The sequence below is a fragment of the Aythya ferina genome (assembly GCF_964211825.1).
Source record: "Aythya ferina genome assembly, chromosome: 1".
Classification (NCBI taxonomy): domain Eukaryota; kingdom Metazoa; phylum Chordata; class Aves; order Anseriformes; family Anatidae; genus Aythya; species Aythya ferina.
Genome location: NC_140296.1, coordinates 40,244,486 through 40,257,184, shown reverse-complemented (window position 1 = coordinate 40,257,184; position 12,699 = coordinate 40,244,486).

Genomic DNA, 12,699 nt, shown 5'->3' with positions numbered 1-12,699 from the left:
TATCAATGCAGATGTCTATTCTCTCTATTCTCTAGCATAAGGGCAAACTAAGTGAATATATATGCTTATTTTCAACTAAATAAATGTAGTAAATGCAAATTTATAATGTAGAGCAACTGCAATGTTGAATACACTTCTTAGTAACTTGGAGAAGGTGTAGCTGGTTTTATTAGTATCAGCAGCAGCCAAGCATATTTGGGTTAATCGAGGACTTTGCAAGGACTGTGAAGGACTTTGAAGGACTTTGGTGAATAGGCAGCATAATCCTGTATGAACTCATTTTCATTGAAAGCAAGGTGGTGCACATTGGAAGGAACAATATGACCTGTTGTTGTATGTCTGGGTTCTAAATGAATTGCAACACAAATGAGAAAAACTGAGGCATTTACACTGTTAGATTAATAAAAAAAAATCTGTAATGCAGGTCATAAAACAACAACACAACAAAATATTTACCTGAAACAAGATGCTTAAAAGAAGGTGGTGAAAACTAATAATTATTTTTGTGTTATTATATAAACCAAAAGTATGTCACCAGATAAAATACCATGTTAGTTTCCAGTCATTCCAGTGACTAGATGATGGGTTAGAAGAAAACAATTTATTCTTAGTTGCTGATAGAAAAATGAATATTCAGTTTCTTTGCATTACTTAATCAGACTGGATCAATTTATATGGTCCTCTTATAAGCTCTGCCTTAGATTCTGTTTCAGTACCAAGGAGGGAGGGAGTTGGAAATGAAAGGGGTAGAGTGGAGGTGGGCAAAGTAAAATCAGCAAAATTTGAAAACCTTAGAGATAAGAGACAGGGCCAAAATATTTACTTACTTAACACATCGGGAGAATTTTCAAAGAGTTTGCATCTTGGATATACAGCATTAGTCTTTGATCAGATACATTGCACCAGCAATCAGTCTTCTAATAAGTACTCAAACTCTGGAATACATTTGTTTGGTTAGTTGCTACAGGCAAAATTTAGATTTAGTTAACATTATCCAGTAAAATTTGTTCCTTATGATATGTTCTGGCTTTTTATGATTAAACAGTCTGAGAAACCTGAATCTGTCACCAAACACAGGTAATTAGGAACTGTCAAACTCTAGTTTAACAAGAACATTTTGTCTTCTTTTATATTACAGCATCCCTGGCAAGAAGGGAGTCTGGATGGAGAAGGGAGGTAAGAAAAAGCTTAGTTACCAGGTGAAAAAGGACTGAATTAATAATTTCAATTAGTTTCAATGGTAAGTAAGTAATATTTGCATATTTTTCCCATTAAAGTAGAAGAATTTAACCTTATTAAATCAGATTTTTGGTTGTTGCAAGGGCAACTTTCCTTTCTAACTTGCAGTTCTTTCCTCTATACCTCTATTTTTCTGCCTAACCAGAGAAGTTCATATTGACAAGAAGCATAATAGTGGTTTCTCAAAAATACAAATTAATTTCAATTGGATTGTATTAGTTGAGAAATTCAGAGTAAAGATGGTTAACAAGTTTCCAGTGAAAAAATTTAAATGGAATATGCCAGTTAGTTTATTAAAACATTTTTCTTCAGCTAGATCATCTTTTATGATCTTTTGGTAACTCAGAATAACGCAGAGGAATAATCACAGAATCACAGACTCACAGAATCACAGAACTGTAGGGGTTGGAAGGGACCTCAAAAGATCATCGGGTCCAACACCCCTGCCAAAGCAGGTACCTCAGAGCAGGCTGCCCAGGTAGGCGTCCAGACAGGCCTCGAATATCTCCAGAGAAGGAGACTCCACAACCTCCCTAGGCAGCCTGTTCCAATGCTCCGTCACCCTCACTGTGAAGAAGTTCTTTCGCATGTCAGTGCGGAACTTCCTGTGCTCTAACTTGCAACCATTGCCCCTTGTCCTATCCCCACAAACCACTGAGAAGAGGTTGGCTACATCCTTCTGTCCCCCACCCCTCAGATATTGATATACACTGAGGAGATCCCCTCTCAGTCTTCTCTTCTCCAGGCTGAACAGACCCAGGTCTCTCAGCCTTTCTTCATAGGGAAGATGCTCCAGGCCCCGTATCATCTTTGTGGCCCTCTGCCGGACTCTTTCCAGGAGATTTCTGTCTTTCTTGTACCGGGGAGCCAAGAACTGGACACAGTACTCCAGGTGAGGCCTGACCAGGGCAGAGTAGAGGGGAAGGATCACCTCCCTTGAACTGCTGGCCACACTCTTTTTAATGCACGCCAGGATCCCATTAGCCCTCTTGGCCATAAGGGCACAGTGCTGGCTCATGGTCAACCTGTCATCCACCAGAACCCCCAGGTCCTTCTCCTCAGAGCTCCTCTCCAGCAGCTCGTCCCCCAGCCTGTACTGATATGTCCAATTGTTCCTTCCCAGGTGCAGGACTCTACACTTGCTCTTATTAAATCTCATTTGGTTTCTTCCTGCCCATCTCTCTAGCCTATCCAGGTCTCGCTGAATGGCAGCATAGCCTTCTGGCATGTCAGCCACTCCTCCCAGCTTTGTGTCATCAGCGTACTTGCTGAGGGCAGACACTATTGCCTCATCAAGGTCGTCGATGAAGATGTTGAACAAGACCGGACCCAGCACCGACCCCTGGGGAACACCACTAGTCACAGGCCTCCAGCCGGACTCTGTTCTGCCAATCACCACCCTCTGAGCTTGGCCAGTCAGCCAATTCTCAACCCACCTTGCCATCCACTCATCTATCCCACACTTTCTTATCTTTGCTCGTAGGATGTCATGGGAGACAGTATCGAAAGCCTTGCTAAAGTCAAGGTAGATGACATCCACTGCTCTCCCCCCATCTACCCAGCTGGTGATGCCATCATAGAAGGAAACGAGGTTGGTCGAGCATGACTTCCCCTTGGTAAATCCATGCTGACTACTCCTCATAACCTTCTTCTCTTCCAATTGGTTGGAGATGGCATCCAGAACAAGCAGCTCCAAATCCTTTCCAGGGACAGAGGTGAGACTGACTGGCTTGTAGTTTCCCAGATCCTCCTTCCTGCCCATCTTGAAGACCAGAGTGACATTGGCTATCCTCCAGTCTTCAGGCACCTCACCCATTCTCCAGGACCTTTCAAAGATGATAGAGAGCTGTTTGGCGATTACATCTGCCATCTCCCTTAGCACATGCAGATGCATCCCATTGGGACCCATGGATTTGTGTACGTTGAGCCCACTCAGACGCTCCCGAACAACTCCCATGTCCACCAGGGGTGAGCCCTCCATTTCCCAGACCCTTTGTCCTATTGCCAGGGGCGAGGAGTCCCGGGTGAGTGTCCTTGAAGCAAAGACTGAAGCAAAGAAAGCATTCAGTATTTCTGCCTTCTCAGCATCTCCCGTGACCAGGACACCCCCCTCATTCAGCAAGGGACCCACATTATCCCTAGTCTTCCTCTTGCTGTTTACATATTTGCAAAAACCCTTCTTATTATCCTTTATCTCTTTTGCAAGCCTCGTCTCAAGGTGGGCTTTAGCCTTCCTCGTTGTGTCCCTGCAGGCCCTGACAACACATCTATACTCCTCCCAAGAGGACAGGCCCTTTTTCCACATTTCATAGACCTTCCTCTTCCTTTTGATCTTATTGATGAGCTCCTTGCTCATCTACGCAGGTTTCCTGCCCCTCTTCCCCGATTTCCTACTGCTCGGGATGCACTGATCCTGAGCATGGAAGAAGTGATGCTTAAACGTAGCCCAGCTCTCATAAGTACCCTTGCCTTCTAGCAGCCTATCCCATGACATACTCCCAAGCAGGTCCTGGAAGAGGTTGAAGTTGGCTCTCCAAAAGTCCAGGGTAACAATCCTGCTTTTAGCCATACTTCCTTTGCCTAGTTCCATCTGGAACTCCACCATCTCATGGTCGCTGCATGCCAAGATGCCCCCAACCTTCACATCCCTAACAAGGTCATCCCTGTTGGTAAGAACAAGGTCCAGGAGCACCCCCCACCTCGTCGGCTCCTCCACCACCTGTGTCAGAAAATTGTCCTCAACGCATTGTAGGAACCATTTGGACTGCTCGTGCCTGGCTGAGTTGCTTACCCAGCAGATGTCTAATAATCCAATAATCTTAAACAAAAAATAAAATAAAATAAAATAAAATAAAATAAAATAAAATAAAATAAAATAAAATAAAATAAAATAAAATAAAATAAAATAAAATAAAATAAAATAAAATAAAATAAAATAAAATAAAATAAAACACAACTAATAATCCAGCCCCACAAGACCAAGACAAACAGTACTCCTAGCTTCTCCATTATGGAGGTAAGAAAGCCTCTTCTCACTAATGTGAGGACTAGAGAGAATTGCCTCAAGTTGCACCAGGGGAAGTTTAGGCTGGAAATGAGGAGACATTCCTTCTCAGAAAGAGTAGTCAGACATTGGAATGGCTTGCCCAGGAAAGTGGTGGCATCACCATCCCTGTGAACCATCAAGGAAATGTTGGACGTGGTACTTAGGGACATGGCTTAGTGGGTGATACTGGTAGTAGGGTGATGGTTGGACCAGTTGATCTTGAAGGTCTCTTCCAAGCTCAATGATTCTATGATTCTATGAAAGCACTGAAAGACTCAGGAATTCTGATTTATTTATTGCAGGGACAGATATCCTAGCAGCAAAGTATTAGGATAAGCCCACAAGCCCAGGACTGGCCACAGAGTCACTGGGGGAGGGTGGTACAGAATTTCCAAATCTAACAGCTTGTTATAATTAGCTGTGCCTGGACTTGCAGGCACACAGGCTCTAAATCCATTGGAAATTTCATCCAACCAAGAGTCTTAGATCTATCTGCTAGGGGTTGCCCTCAACCTAAATTTAAACATTCAGGAATTCCAAAGTTCTACACTGCAGTGGCTGTGCTAAAATCTGGGATCTGGAAAAACACTTAAACATATCTGTACTGGGTCTGGCTGGAATGTTAACTTTCCCGGCAGCAGCCCATACAGTGCCGTACTATGTACTTGTAGCTGGAACAGCAGTGTTATCACACCAGTGTTGTGTCTACTGCTGAGCAGCAGTGGCACAGCATTGGGCCTTTCTCTAACCCTCCTAGGGGGTGGGCAAAAAAGTGAGGAGAGAAACATCACTAGGGCAGCTGACCTAAACCAATCAAAGGCATATTCCATACCATGTGGTGTCACACTCAGCAATAAAAGGTGGAAACAGGAAGAAGAGGGGAGGGGTGGGCTCTCGTTGAGAAGACGTCGGTCCTCCTCTCGAACACCGGCTGCGTGCGTTGAGGCCTTGCTTCAAGGACGTGGTCAATCATCGCTCATTTGTGGGAAGTAGAGAGTAATTTCTTTCCTCTGCACTTCCATATAGCTTTCATTTATTTTGTTTGTTTGTTTTCCTCCCTTTTTTCCCCTTTCCCTTTTATTTCCCCTTAGTTAAATTGTTTAGTTCATGGTAGTCTTTATTTAATTATTATAATTATTCCCCTTTAATTAAATTATCCTTATCTCAACCCGTGAGTTGTTCTTTGCTTTACTTCTCCCCCTCCTCATCTAAAGGAGGGGGAGTGAGAGAGCGGTTGTGGGGTTTAGCTGCCCAGCACGGTAAAACCACCACAATATCTGAAACCTGGTCAGTTCCTCATTGACCAATTGTTCTCCAAGGGCAGCATAAGTGATATGTAAATTACTATATACACATATATATATATATATCTGACTGCACATACAAAATACACATATATGATATAATACATGTATATATTAAAGGCAGTCTGAACTTTATAACAGTAGGATAAAATACATGTAAAAATATAATTAAATCACATCCATATATAATTACAGTAGCTTTGAGCGTTTGGTGTCTGAATGGAAAATAACTCATGTTTTCAAGGTAAATATACTGTTTTGGTTTGTAGACCTGATGGTACTACTCCACAAAGTGAGTTTCTAGTCATAAAAGATAAATGATTGAAAGGCAACAGATATTTTTTCAAATATGCAGTTAATATTTCTCCTTTAAAGGTATAAGAATTAAAGCTGAATTCTGAAAGGAGAAGCAAGACTATTTAATGTCTTTATGATTCAAAATCTCTAGTAGATTCAATATATCAATGAATTTATTATTCCTATTTTGATATGTTATTTAGAAAAGCATTTCCAATTAAAAATAAGTATTTTGTTTTGTTTTCTTTTGTTTTTAAGAATGCTTCACTGATATCTTAAAGATGATATAGTTAGTATGATTAAAACTGCTTAAAGGAGGAAAAAATCTTTTTTGTTGGGCACAGTAGTTATGTTGGATATAAACACAACATAATGGTGTGGTGATGTGGCAGTTTGAGATTTAGAGGGAAAAGTGCAGATCAAAGTAGACTATGAAAAGAAATACGTATATATATAATATATATATTTTTCCAAATGAGAGAGAAAGACACAGAGATTTACTTATTATTTATTTATTTATTTTAGGTTAATGTGGGATGAAGAAAGATAGGCATTTATATATATGTAAATACCTCATTAATGTTATTGTTTCACTCATCTATTCAGTCAACTCTAATCTGTTGTGTTGTAATATAAAATAAAATAATAAAACACTGTTATTCAAAATATTTTATTTTGAAAAACAGAAGTAAACAAAACAACAATATAAAAAGCCTCTGCAATTTAGCAATAGAATTTCAGGTGATTGTAAAAGTATTTAGAAGTTTAATGTACAGCACTCAAAATAAAAGATGTCAAACAATTCAGTATCAGCAAGTATGTACTTATACACATGTATACTGGGAAAACAAAGATCTATATTAAGACATGCAAATATAGAAGCTTAGTAATTTTGGAAATGGAAACACAGGTGTATTACGTTTATTCTATGGATAAATGGATATGGAGACCCAGATAGTGGGGCTACATTATTTGAAAATGGGAGAGTTCATGGTATCAAACGCAAGACCACCATCATGTGACTTGGAGCATATACTACTCCAGTTGGTGCCAACAGAGAGGGAGTTACAGTCCCATACTCCCATGGGTAATTTCTTGCATGATATGTGAACTACTGAATTCTCTCAAATCTAATTGAGTGTGCATAGGAATGCAGGGGCTCAAAATTGTACTTTCTGGATGATGTGCGAGAGTCCGTGGGAGAAGCAATCTGGCTCTTTACTATATCAGCTTGCAAAATACTTGAGAATAAAATGTGCTTAAGAATCCAAACTTTTATTCTTTAGGAAAAGGTCAAAGTCTTCAAATGGTAGGGGAAACACTGGTAAAATGAGTCAACACTTCAGAATGATACAGAGTTTGGAAATTTCAGAATCTAAAAATGAGCTGTTAGAAAATCAACATACACAACACCTATTAGAAAAAAATCTTAAATAACAATCCTTCATGAAAATAGAGGTCAATGATGAATCATTTCATCTTTAAATACCAAACTTAGGCTCTTATCCTGGAAACAGGTATGCATATTATATACCTGTTTCCAGGTATATGCAAATGAATTTTCTGCAAATGAATGAAGTTTCATTCTGTTGTTTATATGAATGAATGGGGCATGTTTTTATGATTGTGACCTCATTAGGTCACAATCATAAAACCCACCTCATTAGGTGGGTTTTTTGTTTGTTTGTTTGTTTTTGTACATTTAGAGAAAAACAAGCAAATAACCATTTAAACCTTCTGTCTTTGTATTTTCAAGGGAGTAAATGGGAATACATCAAGGATAAAGTGGGATTTCGAGAAATGTAATTTTATTTATATATTTTATAAATCTCACAGCTTCCCTTAAGTTAAAATAAATAAATAAATAAATACTATGAACTTCCCAGTTTATCCCCAAAATTCAGAAAGACCAGGCCATTTGAGCTTTCTAAACGCTATAGGCTTAATTGTAAATACCTCTCCAGAAATGACTTAGATGACATAGACACAAGCTTTCACACAACTGATCATGTTGGTTTTTGGAAATTATATTCACAGGAAATCTAATGTTAGTAATAATCAATTTAATTAATAAATAGACTCACAGATAGAAAATTATAGTATCACCAGCTTCTGCTTCTGTTTTAAAACTGGCTTTGAATTAGCAAAAATATTTTGTCTTGTCATATGACAAAGATCCTGCCTTTTATACAGAGTCACGTTTTCTAAGTGTATCAGGAAGAACAATGCCATTTTTCATCTCTGTGAAATGAAGAAATGGAGGAACAGTAAAGAAAGTGAAAAGACAGCCCGAAATAATCATTGATGCAAACTTTTGAAAAGCCTTGCTATAAGGTTATAAATATGAAGTAGGTTATCCTGGCCCTACTCACCTTTCATCAGCATTTTTTTGTTGTGAATATTGTTCAAGATATCCCTTTAGAAAGGAGTCAATATGAGACTGCTGAGCTGAGTTAGTTAATTTTGATAAAAAACAAAACAAAACAAAACAAAACAAACAAACAAATAAAAAACAGAAAATCTTGTTCTCTTGCTAGAAGTATGTTATCTTTTATCACTTACTACATCAAAATTTGTCTTTTATATTCAGAAAATTTACTATTTTCACAGACGGTCCAGATGGTAAAGTTATTTTCTCTAGGACTTGGAAAAAAAAATAATAATAAAAATAATAATAGTAAAATGGCATGAACAAAGTCTCAGTAAGTGAATTTAAAATTTGAAAAAGGATTTTTGCAGATTGTTTTTCTCCTATACTTGTCCAAATGTCTGGTTCAAATATAAAAAGAAGATAGTCTAGGTTGAGAGTTTAGCATTTGCATTTTAAATGTACCAGTAAATGGTGGCTAACGGGCCCCAGGGGTCATCCTTTTATGCAGGAGAAACATATGGCTTATTTCATCTTAAAAATAAATAAATAAATAAATATCTTTTCCTAGTTTAAGAAGTACATCAAAAGTGCATTCCCCATGCCTGTCTCTTTGGGGTACTGAGATCAATGTTCTTGCATAGTTCTTCCATAGTAAATGTTTTTGTTTGTTTGTTTGTTTGTTTTTGTTTTGTTTTGTTTTTTGTTTGTTTTGTTTTGTTGTTGTTTTTTTAATTCCATGTATTGTAGACAGCTGAACATCTGATAGGAAACAGAGGTTCTCTAGCACTTTTCTAATAGTGTCATGTCATTTCCTTTCATTAAATTTCAAATGTATGACTGTTTTCATTTTTTTCTTTATGGCACATCAGAATAAATATTTCTTTATAATTTGATGTGATTAGTAGACTGCCATAGCCCATGTTTCTATTATGAGCATTTAATATCTTTTTATGGCACTACATACAAACAGTGGACTTTGCCATCACAATATTGATAGCAATAAAATGTCTTAAAATGACACTGTATGACTACCATATCATATACTAAAATCTTTTCTGGTAGCATTTCTTTTCTAAATAAATACACTTTTCAGCATGTAAATGTTTACCTGTCACCATTTATCACAATCATTTTAATAGCATCTCTGGTTGACCTGATCATCTGGACTGTCTACTGCAAATCTTTTACTATTTTGCAGCCCATTAATTTCACAGATTTTAATTGTGTGTACTTTTGACAGCTTTAATTTTCTTAGTATCCCAGAGAGATCTTATCAAAATATGGCAATTTTTTTAAATTAATGCTGCAACTGGTGCATTAGGTGGGACTGCTGAGCTGGGGAGAGATGAGAAAAAAGAGAAAAAAAAAAAAAAAGAGAAAAAAAATAATAAAGAGGTTAGGAAGTTATCATTTGAGTCTGAATGCAATCTTAAGGTTAAATGGTAACATTAAGAATAGCCTTCAGAAAGAGATAACAAACACTTGGGATTAGCCTCCATGACACTACTGTGCAAACATATCTCTTCAGATACAGTTCTGTTATAAACGGCTCAGTCTTCAAAATAGGACTATAATCAAAGTTTACAATTTATTAAAGGAATAGAGGTAAGCAGACAGCGCTGGGTGTGCCAGGAGTCTCTGCTCCACCAAGACGCACACCAGTTACATCAAGCAGCTGATTTTTATGCTCCTAGGCTGATACATATTCATTACTACTTCTAAAAAAAAACAGGGTTATTATAATTAGTTTCCAGAATCCAAACCCTCCTACTGGAGCATGCGTATCAGTCTCCGGTGGTCCCTCTGGGGGTCTCTTGTGCTGAAGGCTCACAGTCTTCCTCCCTCTTGTCCTTCTCCTTTGTCCAACTTGGCTGTATGTCAGAGACTTGTGCAGCATCCCCTGCAAGCTTTGTCTTTTAGTCATTCTTCTGCTTTCCCCATCTCCTTAATCTCCTGGCCAGATATCAGAGACTTGCATAGTGTCCCATGCAATAGTCATAATAGTTAGCAGTTATTCTGAAACCCCCCAGATATCAGAGACTTCAAGGAAAAGCCTACAAATACATTTCCCTTCAAGCTCTCTCTGTTGACACGAATTGCTAAACCATTCCTTGCAAGATACAAGAACTATATACATTAACTACTCTGTTTTTCTTAGACTTGTGGTTATACAAGGGTATGTAAGACAGAAGGTCACATTCATCATACCATGCAGCCCTAGCATTGTTCCATACTGACACGAATCAGATGAGCACATTTCACAGTTCCTCTGTGACTATTTCTCTCTCGATGTGTTGTAGATGAAGTAATTTAGTATAACTACAGCATAGGGCTAGCTCATCTAAGCAAGACAAAAATAAGCTAGAGATTGCTTCCTGTATTTTCCTCTTGTTCCTAGTCACTGTCTGTTTCATTAAAAACATCCATGAGGTTCATTTGAGCTGTTCTCTTTAAAGAGTTATAGTCCAAGTCATCCTCCATTTTTGGGGCTATGAGGGAATAAGGAAATGCACAACATTTTATTTTATTTTTTTATTTTCAGAACTAACAACTTTCAAACTTTTAAAAGGAGCAGTATAATACCTTTCCTGAGGAGAGGAAATGAGCATTATTAAAATCAGGTTATATATATGTGGTTTTCACATTAATCTATTAAAAGTCAGTTTCTTTCATACTATTTTGTACAGGTAACACAGAGTTCTCCCACATCACAGGGGCAAATTAAAGACAAAACGATGCTTACTGAAGACTTTTGTTTTTGCCCTGTCATGTTGTTTTAATTTCTTTGTCACTGGGAAGCTTTGTCTTAATTTTTCTTGAGAGCCTATAACCTCCCAGTTCCCTTTTTGACATCCCTGTTATTTTTCTGCCAGTGCAGTTTAATGCCCATAGTTACTGGAGCTTTAAAGTCATCAGGTGACAAACTGGTGTTTGAGATATACGTGTGAACTGCAAGGAAGGAGAAAAGCTTTTAGTTCAAAGGAAACAGAAAACAAATGCACTGTTAATCAAGAACAGTTTAAAAAGCAAGCTCTGTGTATGCAATGTACGAGAATAGAGGCATACATAGAGGCCCCCGTTATAGAGGCAACTGTGTCAATTTGTTTTATTAAACAAATGTACCCAAAAATTTTCCTCCTAGTTTAATAAATACAATAAAAAAAAAACAAGTTTCACAGTTCTTTATTTGAAATTAAAGACAGTTTATAGTATACCACTCAGAAATGTGTTAAAGATACGAGTGAAGGATTCCAAATCTACTGACTTTTTAAAGCATGAAAAGGTATTAAAAAGCAAGAGTACACACAAAACTGCATAAACTTTCTCTAAAAATATCAATGGTTTATTGCTTGTGTAAAATGGAAGACACATTTTTAATTGAACAAGCTGTCAATCCACCATGGTGTCATATTCTAGACTGAAAGTTCACTGGAGAATTACATCATCCCATTTCACATGTACTGCTTGTGTTCTTCCTGTACATCTATTCCAAACACATTGACCTTCTTAACTACATGGTAATAGATTTCCATTAAGAGATAACATGTAAGGTGAAATATATTCTCTTTCTACAGGTAGATTTCCTTTGGATACACAATATGCTTTAAAATAGAATGTGCAGTTACTCAGTCTTCCTGACAGTAATATAGAATTAAGTTCACATGATATATCTAAACCTCAAACTCCCATCAAACAATTGTATTCCTTTTTGGCTGACATAAAAAAACTTCAGAAAATCCCTTCATATTATGGCATGTCCTTTTAGTTAGTTAGTTAATTAGATTATTTTAGATCAGGAGAGGCTGGACCAATGGGCTGAGGTCAACTGTATGAAGTTCAACAAGGCCAAGTGCTGAGTTTCACACTTGGGGTACAACAACCCCAACAAGCACTACAGGCTAGAAGATGAGTGGTTGGAAAGCTGCCTGGCAGAGAAGGGCCTGGGAGTACTGGTTGATAGTCGGCTGAATATGAGCCAGCAGTGTGCTCAGGTGGATAAAAAGGCCAACAGTATCCTGGCTTGCATAAGAAGCAATGTGGCCAGCAGGACTAGGAAAATGATTGTCCCACTGTAATTGGCACTGGTGAGGCTGCACCTCAAGGACTGTGTTCAGTTTTGGGCCCCTCACTACAAGCAGGACATCAAGGTGCTCGAGTGAGTCCAGAGAAGGGCAGCAAAGCTGGTGAGGGGTCTGGAGAATGTCTTACAAAGAGCAGCTGAGGGAGCTGGGGTTATTCAGTCTGGACAAGAAGAGGCTCAGGGGCGACCTTATTGCTCTCTACAGCTACCCTAAAGAAGGTAGGGATTGGTCTACATGTATTCTCATACATGCCTGGTGATAGGACAAGGAGGAATGGGCTAAAGTTGTGCCAGGGGAGGTTTAGGTTGGATATCAGGAAAAACTTCTTTACCAAAAGGGTTGTTAGGTATTGGAATGGGC